At 38.5% G+C, this 14443-nt stretch overlaps 1 long non-coding RNA gene across 1 annotated transcript; it reads left to right on the forward strand.

Moving 5' to 3' along the window:
• The first annotated feature begins 5944 nt into the window (after positions 1-5944).
• LOC135443024 (uncharacterized) lies at positions 5945-14231 on the forward strand. The gene is made up of 3 exons (XR_010438765.1): positions 5945-6237; positions 13551-13621; positions 14095-14231. It is a non-coding gene; the product is annotated as an uncharacterized LOC135443024 (long non-coding RNA).
• Positions 14232-14443: the final 212 nt, after the last annotated feature.

Consider the following 14443-nt stretch of genomic DNA (forward strand, 5'->3'; position numbering starts at 1 on the left):
TGCTTTAGTGTAGTTCTCTTGGAGCATCCTTCACTGAAGCTGTGGGAAATAACATGTGCTGAAGAAAAAACACATTTAGAAATCACCATAAAATCTAGTCTGCATGCACCACATGGCTGCTGTGCCAGCTGCAGTTACTTCACCTCTTTAGATAGTTCTCTTACTGAGACATTGACTTTTACAAGCGCAGCATTTCCATGTTATTATTAGTACTACCAGACATCCCCCACAACAGGGGATTTCCTATATTCCGTTTGGAAGACCCACATCCCTTGGTGACATGATTTAGGATATCACTTTGTTAATATTTTTGGCAGATACATAGGAGCAATCCAGGTCACAGTGTTGTTGGGCTGGCTGTGGGCATGACAGCTTGGCCTCTTCCCCAGTGGCAGGATGATGTTCTTAGAGAGTGGCAGCACCTTTCTGGTGCACCTCCTTCCTCCAGCATCACTGATCTCCAGGTCCAGTTCTGTCCACCTGGGCAAACTTGCGTTCTCCTCTAGTTTCTTATTCAAGGGCTCCAATGGCATCTCAGCAAGTTTCTGACTCAAGGAGTCAATAAGCAATAAGTAGGGGTAAAAAAAGGGAGGGTCTTGTTATTGCCAGAACAGGTTAAGTGGTGACCTCAAAGTGGAGAGCTGGAACAGTCTTCATGGATGGATCATGATCTGGTTTTCTTGCATTCTCCAAGTCTTGACATTTTCAGGTTGCCTTTTGGTTTTTATTTAATACATACATCAAACTGTGGGACATGTCACCAAGGCATGAAAATATCTTCAAAGTCATGACTGTGCCAACGCAGACCAGACCTGCCACTCCCAAAGGAGCTAGCTGCCAACAGAGCCATTCTTGGTGCAGTCTGGTGCCTGGATTCACTCTGTGCATCCTCCCCTTCACATTTTTGGATGCACTTGTCCATCCAGGCAGAGATCATTATTCAGAAGCTGAAGGTGTTTCATGGATAAACAGAGAGACACTGCTGGAAACTTTTGTGGTCTCAGCTGCCAATGTCTACTGATGGTGGGAGTCCATGAAAAATTCATCTCCGTTTATTCATGCCTAAGAATACCACTTTTTAATAAAATTTTAACACATGAAAAGAATCTCAAGAATATTTTTGTCTTTATAATACAGCAACAAATGGCTAAAAATAGTGTCTTTCTTTAAAACAGAAAGCCATCTTTGGCCAAAGACCAAAAGAGGGAAATTTTATGCCAAAGGCTAAATGACCAGGAAGTTAACTGTATATACGTCAGCTCTTGATGTTCTTTATTGCAGAATGCCCAATTTTCTTTAAAATTTTCTTTTAAATTTTAGGGCAATAAATGAAAGATTTTACTTTCATTTTTAAAAGAAGCTTTTATTCCTTGGATAAACAGAAAATATCAACAAAGTACATAAAGCCCAAAGGTTGTTATTTCATTAGTAACTCATACTTTTTCAGTTTAATTTTGATCCATAGCTTTAGGCTGGAATTAATTTTTTTTCCTACTGGAATGGAATGAAAAATTAGGGACTGTAAACCAAAGTCTCAAAAGTCAGAGAAATGCAAGTTTCTTCTCATTCCTTTCTTCTAGAGTTGCTTTATTTCCAAAGTCAAAATATGCAGACAATGCAACTGCTGTTCCTGTACCCTAACTGTAGCACTCAAAAGCTGCAGAGAAGACAAACAAGTCTTTTTCTTTTTAGAATTCAGTCCAGCTAAGCCATAACAGGAAAAAACACCACCTTCCCTGCTATAGACCTTACATCTCGCTTCTGGGGGCATTACAAAATAGGCTCTGTCTGGAAACCATTCCTTTACATGGGTATGTTCATGCTTTCAAAATAAATATTCCTAAACATGAAAAATAGTGTACTTTAATTGAAATAGTTTTCAGGTATTTTTTTTTCCTTTTTCACAGGGGTATTTAACTCACAAAATCAGACAGGATATAAAAGCCTTTTCTCCCACAAATGTAATTGAAGCATACCCATAAACACCTTGGCTTTGGCCTTTTTTGTAGAGCTACTGAGTGTTCAATAAACTGAACAACAAATGTTATTAGTATTAAGTGGCTAATAAAATCTTATTTATGTACTGGTGTTAACAATAATCTGCTTGTAGAGTATGCATACTTCCCTGTTAGCAACTTAGAACATGATTTCCAAGAACCTTGCATTGCTTCAAAGAAATAATAGCCTGACTGTGGTCTAGGCTTTACTGGAAAATGGATAGAGTGATCATTGCCTTAATTAGCACAAACATCACCTATTTCACTGCTTAAAAGCAGCAGAGGGAAGGGGGGCTCTAGAGGTTTTCCCACTGTGAAGTAAATCAAAAGCAAACATCAAGGGATTTTTTTTTATACTTATGTTTTACCTGCAATTCCTTTTCTTTAAAAAACCATTCAACAAGAAGATTCCATACAAATTATTCTGAAAATGCTTTGAGAAATGTACTCATAAGTTGAGAGTCTCTATAAGCACATTCAGATAAGCTGTCAAAATGGATAAATTAACTGTCCAGACTCCTGTGGCAGTGTGGAATTCACGATGGTTTATGCCACAAAGCTCATTGGAAATTTTAACAGCTCTGTCTAGAAAACTTTAAGCCTGTTGGGAATCCAGTAGTAATATCCTGTCACAGGCCCAGGCTAGTGATGGTGGATTGGCATTTTGAGAAGCAAACAGGCAGATTCCTGTGAGGACAATGACTGGCTTCTGAGGAAAGTGGTGAAAATGGTGAAATTCCAGAGTCAGCAGAAACCCCCGCCAACTGCTGCCACACGGGACACTCTGGGCTGCTGCCGTGGGCAGGAGAAGGACAAATGGTGCCTTGCAGGGAGCCCACACCACAGCTGAGGCTTCTCAAGGAGGAACTGGTGCTCCTCAACAGTGTAAACTTGGGTCATCTGACATAACTCCAGCCCTGCAGCTGTTTTGGCCTTTGACAGGTATTATTATTTATAGTTGTCTATCATGTGTCATATCCTAGTTACTCATGTCCATCTTTTGTCTTTTTCTTCACAATTAAACTTGTCTATACTTGCATATCAACCTGGAAGAAGGTGTGCTAGTTTAGACAAGGCTTTATTCAGTTAGACACCCTGAACCATGCAATACTCTGCCAAGTTCCTGTGTGTACATCTTGCAAAAGAATTACTCAGTTACATTCAACTTTAACAATAATTCAGACCTTCTTTCTGGCTCTTGATGAAACAAAAAAATTTCTATGAACAATAGAGTGAATGAAATCTGGATTCCTAGTTTTTAGCTAAATACAGGGCTTGCCATCTTTATCTCTCTTGTTATTGATCCAAAACTCTGGTTGAATCTTTTTCCCATCTAGATGCAAATTTCTCTTTTGTCTGAGCCCTGCTGTATCCACTAGAACAAGAGTTCTACTGTACTTTTTCCCTCCAACATGAAATTCAGTAATGAAGTTCTATTACACTTCATGGGTATCATATGCTGCCATATTACTTAAAATTTGACATCACATTAAGGAATGGAGGAAAATAGACAGAAAACACACTTAAAGCCTGCTTTTTCTTAAGAAAATGAGAAAAAAAAATCTATCTTGTAAAAAATTATAATATCTTGAAATATATCCAAATGAAAAAAAAGTTAAGTCCTAAACTTCACAGAGAAATGAAAATCATAGAATCTTTTGATTGAAAATATTTTTGCTCCATTTTTAGTTAGGATTAGCTTTAAAACTAACAGAAATTAAATGGTGATACTCTGAATTGGCCAGGTATTAGAGGCAGACCTCTACAACTTCTTTTTCTGTGTACTGAGTTGACATAACCCTGTGAGATCTTTTGATAAAATAAAAGCTCCATGTAAAACCCAACAAAACCACTGCAAACTTATATACTATTATAATAGAAATGAGAACACTGATTTTTCAGAGAAAGCTCAAAATCACTACATCAGGGAGGAGGACTTAGTATTTAAATCTCCTTTGCAGTCTGCGGCTTCCCTTGCAGTCTGGATTTCAGTGACTGGTGGGATTTATGAGTGGAGGGATATTCTGATGGAATATTCTGATGAGTCCTCTCTCAGAAGGGCTCCTGCCATCCCTGCTGGGGTTTGCTGCTGTCTCCCCTCTCAGCACAGAATCCCTCCCTCTCTGCTGCCTGGGCTGCAGTCCTGGCTCTGACTCTGCTCCTTCCCTCAAGCACTCCTTTGTTTTTTCTCCTTGGTTTATCCTAAGCTGGTCACCAGTGACAGCCCAAATCAGAGCTTCTACCTGAGGCTGGCATTTTTGTCCAAAAGAAATGCACCATGTTAAAAAGGAGCAAACATATAAAAGAAAGGATTTCCTTCTGGGTGTGGAGGACTTGGCAGTGCTGGTCTGTGTGCAGGAGCACCCGTGGCTTGGGACTTGACCTGGTTTGCCATGTCCCAAACTGGGAGCAGTGTCACACACAGCAGCTCCAGCTCTGCGCACTCCCCAGGAGTGTGTGAAAACTGAAAAAGGCAGACAGGAGACTCACATTTATTTCCTGGCTAGCAGGCAGCCAGGGCAGGGGATGCAGAAGGAACTGCAGCCCCACAGAACGTGTTGGGTTTTTGTTTCCACACCAAATGCCGCTCTCCAGTAAGCCCCAACCACAACATTTTCAAATTATATCTTTGCAAACTGCTTGCACTGCAAGTTCTTTCTGTTTTAACAGAACTGTCTTCTGATTGGAAAGTGTTTCATATGCAATTTTTTAATTATCCCTAGTAAGCACATGATGTGCTTACTTACTGTATTTGCTCTAGTTGATACCTGTTTTATACATCCTGGGACAGAAGACATATTTCTATCACTTTATCTTCTTATGCTTTGAAAACAATATCTCATTTTCTATTTCTGTTTAAAGGAAGGTAAATTTAAATCCTTCAGAAGCAAAACTGCTTGACCTTAATATTGATCCACTAGTAGAAACAGAAAAAATTAAACTAATCATTCACACAGATATTAATCTAACTAGATGTCTACTCCATGAACGGGCTTTGATTAACAATTATTTGAAAAATTTCTGTTCATTTCTATATTGCCTCAGTTCCCAGGTTCTTGGGAAATGTGCAGTTTTATTGGCTTGTACACTTTATGGTATATAATAGAATTATCTTTCCTTTTTCACAGTTTCCAATTTTATTACTGCAAAGTCAATTTATTTCCTGTTAGCATGTGCCTAAATTGAAAAAAAAAGAGAAAGTATCTCTGTGGAGGATATCAAAGATTTCTTTTACAGGAGCTGATGCTATTTTCTCTGAATGTCCAACTTTCATTCAATGATGTACAGAGGAAAACACCTCAGAAAGATCAATGTCTGCTTAGTAAAGACATCACAAAATTGACAAACTGTGCAATATCATTTGGAAACCTCTTATGAAACTAATTTTTCATTAAGGTCTTCAAATAGAGATAATGATATTTTTTCTTAAAACAGAAATAGTCTGAATTTTAAAAAGTGATTTGGAAAAAAATTCTTTAAGAGACTCATACTTTTCACTTTTTGGCATTTATCTGTGATAAAATATTTGGTTAATACATGGTGCAGAGAAACACTTAATAATGTCTGAAAGACCCCCTTGATTTTGGACATACACACTCCTTATGCTGGACTTGAAAGCAAGGTGGAAATTTATCCCCATTCTACATCCCTCACACCTGTTTTGTTTTTTTTCTTAATTATATTCAAAGTCATGCAGTGCACAGTTCTTGGAAAGCTCTCAATGATCTCAAGCATCTCTGACAGGATGTAATTTTTTGAATGGGCATGAGGAAGGTTGTAGGGGTTTTTATTTTTTTACAAGGTACGGGCTATTGAAATAGATATGAACATATATTTTTCAAGAGAAAACTGGTAGGAAAGAATCAGGTATTCAGCTGATTTGTGCTACATTAGGTAAAAGCAAGCCAATTTCCATCAGCTGAGGATCTGACCTGATCGCACTTTGTTTGGGATTACACACATTTTTCTGGCAGGCAGACATGTAGCCTGATTTAACAACTTCTCATGCTGCTTCTCTCCTTTCTATATTTGTACTAAACATCAGTTGAATCCTTTGAATATTCATATTGAGTTTACATGTCCTTACTTTTCACATTCAAGTTTTGAATAATTATATTCTGAGAACTTCATCAGCGGCAGCAAAATAATTTGCAAATCTGAGGAGCCTTGTGTACTCTCTGTTACCTTGAGGCCATAGTACTTCAGTTCACATTTTCTGAAGCTTTTCTGCTGGCAAAAGGTAAGAGTTTCAATAGCTTCATGTTCCTTCATGCTGTGACTTGTTTTCTTCTTGTGGAGCTTAATTGAGCTTCCTATAACTCACAGGATAGTTAAGATTTTTTTTTAATAGTTTTCTTGGTGTTTTTTTTTTCTTAAACACATTTTCTGATTAATGTTCGTCATTGCATATAAAAAAGCACCTCTCTATGCAATGATAGATCTCAGGTAACCAATTAATACATGACTTAATGTTATGATTTTGCAAATAAATATTGTTGTCACAGTATAGGCCATGCCCAAAATTTAGGCAGTTTTCAGGAAATGAAATTTTGAGCTGCTGGTTCCCTGGAGGAAGTCTAGGTTTTGAGTTTGTGTCAGTCTAGTTGTATTTGAGAATTTCAGTGGGATATCCCCAAAAACCTTTGACATCTGAGGTGCTCCTTTGGATCTGGACCATTTAATCATATCTAGCCAAACCAAAGCAGTGTTCTGACAAAAGAGCTTCCTTATGTGCCCTAGACCCTCCATATTTTCTAGATCATAGGTTTATGAATCTTACATGAACCCCATAAACATGATGTTTATCTCAGCTAAAATTTTGCAGATATGGGGCAGAATCATAATAAAGAGAATAACTAAAGAAAAACTGAAAAGAGATAAATATGTCCCAACACAATTAGATGTTGTCCTGACAAAGGGGCTGCAGATCTAAATACCAGTGAAGATTACTGGGTCTTGAAAGGGAGGACTGGAGGTGTGGAAATACCTTGAGACTGAAGGAGTCCACAGCACAACAGAATAATTTCCTGTGGCAGAGCAGAAAGAGAGTAATTTCATTGGCCTTGCACAGCAGGACCAACTGGAAAAGTGTTGTGAGCATCTGGATGAGATCTCCTGCAAGACCTCCTAGAGATGGGATAGATGATCTGAGAGAGTGCAATGGGTTTATGAGGGGCTCTCATCCCTGGCCACTCCTTCTTGATCCCAATTGCACTAACACAGCTGTGGGGCTGATGTGAAAAGAGAGAGTGAATCTCAATTAAAACCCCTTGTTTGGAACAGTCAGTAATGGGAAGCTAAGGTGGAAATGGCAAAATTCTAAAGTTTATTTCTGGAAGCAACCTCTTGTTCAGCTACAGTTTACTTCTACACAAAGAGAAATTTAAGTTCCAGGGGCCATCTTAGCAAAGAGAAATAAATTCATAAGCTTTATTCTGACCTGAAAAAAAAGTGTAATTCCTGCCTTCTGAAAAGCATTAAAATGACATTACATGGAAGAGTTTCCTGAGCTTGTTCATTGAAAAGAACTTCAATCTTGTTCCAAATTTTGAATCTAAATTTTACACTCCCCCCACCATCACCCCCATAGTATTTTAAGTAGTCTCAGTCTAGTAGTCAAACATTTCAGTTTTTCTCTGTGACTGACATTCTGCAAATGCAAATGATGAGTTCTTGGGAAAGCTGTCAACTGATGGAGGGACTGAAAGCAAATTGTGTGCTACCCCAGGAGACCACGGCTCTAGAGCCAACCTGTGCATGACCTCTCAGCTCCTTGTCTGGCAGAGCTTCTTCTGGCTCTTTGGCAGAGCTTTGCTCACCAGGGTGAGTAAGGTTCCAATCTCAGGTGGTAATTCAGCATAAATCCCTTCCTGTGCCACTGCTTTGCTGCTAGGCACTAAATTTATAATCTGGCACTGGAACTTCAAATGCTGGTGGTTTAAGTAACTTTTAGAAAAAGGTGGGAGGTTTCTAGGCCAGTTGTGCAGCATGTTGAAAATGAAACTAAAGAGTGGAAGGAGTAATTGTAGTGAATTCCAACCCTCTAAGAATAGAAGCAGTGCTAGGACTCAAGACGGGCAGTGCACAGTAAAAATATTGCATCTGACAGTCACAAATTAATTGAGATGGAGTAGAAATGCTTGTGAGCAGATAAGGCACTTGAAGTAGTCAGTGCATGTAGCAGTCACTTTTATGTTTACATTTCTGAAGCTTATCTCCATGTAGTTATAGATCACAGTGCTTTGATTTTGCTGTCTGCAACCCAAACCAAAAATACCCAGGAGGGAGAGATAGGACTGAAGATTGCAAACCTTCCAAAGAAATTGTCTTTGCATGTAATATGTCTAAATGATTGCTGCACAATGCAACAAGTATAATCTTCTGTAGAAGAAAAATATGTAAGTCATTTTGTTGTAAAAAAACACAAACTGATTTAGGGACTGTTCAAAAGCACATGAAATCCGAGGGAGTTTTTCCATGCATTCCAGTGGGATCAACCTATAAAGGTGATGTATCTTGCAACAAAGGCTGTGAAACCCATGGTGGCAGTGGGATCAGTAAGAATCCAAAATATGCATAGAAGCCACCCATGTGGTAACTACTGTAAGACAAAAGACAGTATAAATGTGTGTTTTAGTGGATATTGACTAGGAATTCTTCTGTTTTTAAGAGGATTTCTAAAACCAGTGAAAGAAAAGTGGGCACATACCAGGTTCAGAATTTTTTCTGATCGTCTCTTAAAGTCATCATTCAAATGGCTCAGAGGCACAGATTATCAAAGAGACAACCAGAGAAGACAGGAAAAAATAAAGGAGTCTGGAAGTGCATTTTTGAATGAGCACATTTTAAAAAGTGTACTCATCTGGTTCCATCTGTGCATGACTCAGTTCTGCTGCTGAGTCCTGCCAGGCTTCACAACTACATATAAACCAAAATGAAGGAGCACAACATGCCTAATTGGACATCCCTTGTTCACAAATGAATCTCTGCAATGCTTTGGAAAGGACTTTGTAGGGATGTATTCAATTTCAGTCCCAATTTGTCCTGCTGATCCCAGGGGACTGGCAATTATAACAGTGCTAGCTTTTACTTCACAGATTAAGACTTTTTCTTACAATATGAACTCTTTTGACAAGAACTATTTGGTCAGTATTTGTACAGTCCCAAGATGCCTTGAGAGTACAAACAAAAAATACCATTTGTCTCCTTTCTCATAATCACACCCATGTGTGAATGGCTTGTCTTTGTCCTTTAATATCTTTTACTGAATCATGATGAGTAACTGGGATATTATTTGGTGTGCTTGCTAGCCCTGCAAGACCTGAGAAATGACTTTGTAGAGAATAATCTACTAGAAAAGGTGCTTGAAGGGCAGATTGTTATGAATCTTTTGTTTAAGTCATCCCTTTATCTAATGAAGGCAGTGAAACAGGTTTTATAAGACAGGAATTTAATACAGTATTGTATTTTCATACAAATATTCTAAAGAATTCTCCAGCCAACAAAAGATTTTCCATCACTGAACTAACAGTTCAAAACAATCTACTCTTTCAGCATTCCTGAATGACATTTCCTTATCTGATAGCGTACAAATGGTGTGAACCTTGGCTGGAGAACAGCTCTGCAGCCTCTTCCCAGAAATGCTTTGGGGACAATTGTGTGAGCTCCTGTATCCTGGTGGTGGCCTGGGACACACACTGAGCCTGGAGTGGCCATGGGCTCCATCACAGCCAAAATGTTGGGAACTTTTCTTATGCTGCAAGCTGGGGACCGCTCTGGGAGCCTTTTGGTGTCACCTGTTCTCAAACCTTGACAGTGAAGGAGGTTCCCTGGCATCCCCAGTTAATTATTCCTGACAATGTGTGTATGAGTCTGTGTGACTAATGCCTCTGGGACAGGATTCCATGAGCACGAGGTTCACGGGCAATAATCACACTCAGGGATGATACACTCACAGCCAATAACTCAGCTGTGTCCCACCTGCACTCCTCAGATGTCTGCAGGTGTCCCACAGCTTATTGTTCGGGCCAGCAATTTCTCATTTCTCACAGTGCTCAGGGAAAGCAGCAAAATAAGCAATATGGATGTGTTGCATTTGTGGGTTTTGGAATAAAGAAGGCACCAGAGACTCTGAAGATCGCTGTCTAGTTACATATCTTAAAGAATATTATAATGTGGTTTTTGAAAACAAATCTAGCTGCAGCAGGTTTATGGCACCAGATATTTGTTCGAAAGGTCCAGGCAGACTAAAGATGCTCTCAGTAAACTGCAAGGGTGGGAGTGGGGGAGCAGAAGTGTATGATACAATATAGCTATAATCATAAAGCACAAGACCTACTGAGCTACTTTATGACCTTTTTCTTCTCCAGTGAAGAAAGCCCTAATAAGTCACTTCTGGCTGTGCCAGTCATGAATTACTGCTGTCTGCACAAAGGAAGATAAATATTGTAACACATCATAGAACATCTCTCCCTTTAAGTACTGTAAATGGATAAAGATATAAAACCCAAGAGGAACCTGAAGTAATAAGTGAAAAACTAAGCCAAAGAACATGAATGTAATTAATCCAGAGCGTATCACTGTGAAAACAAACCTTTGATTAAAAAAATCTCCTTTTCTAATGATAAATAAGGACAAGACTAGAAGCACATCTATAGTTGTCCAGAGCTGACAGTGAGTTCTCCCACTGAACCTGCAAAGGACATTTTGTGGTACTCTCAAATGTTTGTAGCTACCAGTCTATTCTCCTTGCCCAAATATTTCTTTCACTGTCTTGTCTGAAGCCTTCAGCATCCTCTTGCTGTTCAGTCCCACTCCTCAGCAGGAACTCTCCAGCAGAACAGGCAGAGGAGCTACTCATGTGAGTAATTCTCTGACCTGTTTAACTGGCCCAGGTCTTTTGAATTGAACCATGTTTTTAAAGAGCTGTTTAAGCTGCTTAAGTAAATATGGCTTGTGTTTGCTGAAAAGGATTAGGAGGAGCAGCAGGAACAAGTGGCAGGTTTGAGGAGTTTATTGTAGGAACAATGAGAAGCATCTCAGGGAACAGTCCCTCCCTTATCAGTCAGCAAAGCTGCAGCTGCAGAAAACATCTGGGCAAATACTTCCTCTCATTTGCTCAGCAGAAGACTTGTTAATGCCAGTGTATATCACAAAACTGAAACAGAAACAGCAGGAGCCCTAAAAAATAATAAATCTAGAAAGTAGAAATAATAGTTATGTCTGATTTCTGTGGAAGCTCCACCTAACTGCTCTCCCGAAACAATAGTTAGGAAAGTGTGCTGGTTTTGGCTGGGATAAAGTTAATTTTCTTCGCAGTGGCTGGTGTGGGGCTGTGTTTTAGATTTGTGCTGAACATGGGTTGGTAACACAGAGATGTTTTTGTTATTGCTGAGCAGGGCTCACACTGAGCCAAGGCCTTCTCTGCTTTTCATTCCCCCACAGTGGCCAGGAGGCTGAGGGGCCTGGGAGGGTGGGAGGACACAGAGCCAGGACAGGTGACCCCAACCCACCAAAGGGACATTCCAGACATACAGACATGTGTGACAAAGTGGGGGGATGAAGGAGGAGAGGGGGGAGATCTGGAGTGATGGGGTTTGTCTTCCCCAGTCACTGTTATGTGAGATGGGGCCTGCTCTCCTGGGAATGGCTGAACACCTCCCTGCCCATGGGAAGCACTGAATCAATTCCTTGTTTTGCCTTCCTTGTGTGTCAGACTTATTCTTTCCCTGCTAAACAGTGTTTATCTCACACCATGAGTTTTCCAGCTTTCACCCTTCCAATTCTCTCCCTTATCCCACTGGTGGGGGAGTGAGCCAGTGGCTGTGTAAGGCTTGGCTGCTTCTGGGGTTGAACTATGACAGAAAGAATCTCATTCATAGGCACAACCTCGGACAAATATCTGTGTACCAAAACACCTCAAAACCACTGATAATATGAACTTGCTTACAAATTTACAATTTTCATTACTCTGTCAGATAGAATATTGTCAAATACAGAAAGAAAAAACTGGTATGTTTAAGAGATTGAGATTAAAATTAAAATAAGATTGAAAGACAATAGAAGTGAGATTTAAAATGACACATTAGTAGTTTAGAAATAAAGGTTATTATTTGTTAATATTATTTAGAAATAAAGGTTATTAATTATTCAATGTTCTCTAAATATGTTCAATTTCTAGTGTTCAATACTATTCATCTGGTTACTAAATAGGAGTCAGGCATCTGACCTATAAAGAAGAAAGTTTTTGTTTAGTTTCAAAGGAAGAGGGAATTTTCAAGGAAGTCTTATAGAAATATATGCTCATACACATTCTTAATGGAACTTCTGGTTTCTTAGTGCTACTTATGACAGATAAATAGTCCTCATTTTAAAGCATGTTTGGGATTTTTGACATTTTAGAGAAACAGTAAAACTGTTTTCCTGAAATTCAAACTATAAAGTCAAACTCAAGGCATTTTCTGCTGTTTACTTTGAGCAGGATGTTTGACCGGGTAACTTCTAGAGATTCTTCCCTCTCCTGTTCTGCGATTTTACAACATACCAACAAAATGCATACAGGAATAACCAGTTTTCTCTTTTTCTTTCTTTCTTTTTTTTTTTTTCCTAACAACTGTGTGAGGAAAGCAGAAGAACCAGAGAGTTACACCTTCCCAAGAGACACTGTACAAAAACTCTGATTTCTCCTTTTCACTGCAATGGAGTGAAACATTGTGTGCTGCACTCTGACATCTCCTGCTCTGCCCTGCTCTGCAAACCTCTCTCCTCTGTCCAGCTTGGGCCCAAAGAAATGGCAAAGGAGAGAGATATCCCCAAAAAGGGCATGCAGGAGTATCCCCTTGGTGTGTACCACAAGGTACACCTTAGGAAGATTTCAGAGCAGTTGAGTTTGTTGGCTAATTTATCAAAATATTTTAGTCTTGAAAAAGGCAATAATGTACAAGAAAATTCAGTGTTTCATATTTTCCTTACCAAATATCTTTTTTTTTCTCTTCTTATCATTAACTATTTCTATTTTTTTAAATAACCATTCCCTTTCAGCTCAGTTTTTCTGTGACTGTTATTAATCATATATCCAAAATACTCCATTTTTGAAAGTGTTATCTCCATTGAGCCATTTCATTAATTTCAAAACAATAGGAGAACTACCTGCTCTGTATAACCTTGAGAAAATGGTAATCTCTCATGCTCCCAGCTATTCTTTATCCTGGTCAGCTTGAAATCTGAGCAAACACATGCAGATACAGGATGGTCAGTTTCCTTGCACATCCATGAATAATGCTACTGCAGGCTGATAATCTATGATTTCTTTGATAAGTCTTCTGTAAAAACAAGGACAGTGATGCATCATAATAGCCTTCAAATTTCAGATCACATATTTCTGTTTCATAATGTAGCAAGGAAAATTTGGAGATAACTATAAATTTTTTAACATTTAAACAACACAACTTTCTGATCTTTAAAACATCAATAAAATACTTTTTAAAAAATGATACATTACAATGAAGCATATGGCTGGTGTTATAAAAGATACATCAATGTTATTTTCCTTAGGTAAATTCCCAGAGGTGAGTTTCATTCTGATTTGTCTTGGGATCACCACAGGAATGTTCTTAATTTGAATGGTGAGTTTATTCAGATTATAATGGAAACGGGCACCATGTGGCTAAACCTATTCAAGCAAATGATTTCATCATTATGGTTTAGAAAAAGATCTTCCTGATCTATTAAGAATATTTCACTTATTGTAAGGACTATCTCAGTGACACAACTCAGGAATTATGTAGCCTCTTTAGAAAGTGATTAATTAGAATAAAAGGAACATGCTGAGACAGTGGTCTCCTACAGTTTATGAATAATTGTCTACATTTCTCTTTAGATCTATTGCTTTATGTTAAAGCCTAGTTTAGCCAAAGGCAAAATTTAATATCTGTAGTTTTACTAATTTATAATACTGTATATTGAGATGTTTGTGGGAGTTTTGTAATTTGGTTAATTTTTGCCCTTTTTAAAGTGTAAACATTTTTCCAATTCCATCTTTTTTCTCTTACATCCCTAGATAGCCTAATTGCGATTTTTTTTTTTTTCTTTGAATCAGGTGGTGAAGCTGTGAACATACTGGAAATATTTGGGCCTGAAAAGACAACACTATGTTCACCAAACTCCTATGGTACTTTGTACAACTCTAGTGTGCAAAAAAGTAATAAATTCACTTTAAATAAAATTTTAAGAAAGGATCTGTGTCTGTAGTGAATCTGGAATTCCAGAGAGTTATTTAGTTTACCAGGCTGGAAGTGTCTAACTCTTTAAGATATCAAATTTCATTAGGTGCCAGAAGCATCCTCTGAGAACTTATTTTTTTTCAACTGCATATATTCTAGAGAAAGCTATATTTATCGCTCAATAAGACCACACCTACGAGAAGGCTAAGTTGAGACACACTCAAT

Source organism: Zonotrichia leucophrys, chromosome 2 (assembly GCF_028769735.1).
Source record: "Zonotrichia leucophrys gambelii isolate GWCS_2022_RI chromosome 2, RI_Zleu_2.0, whole genome shotgun sequence".
NCBI classification, from domain to species: domain Eukaryota; kingdom Metazoa; phylum Chordata; class Aves; order Passeriformes; family Passerellidae; genus Zonotrichia; species Zonotrichia leucophrys.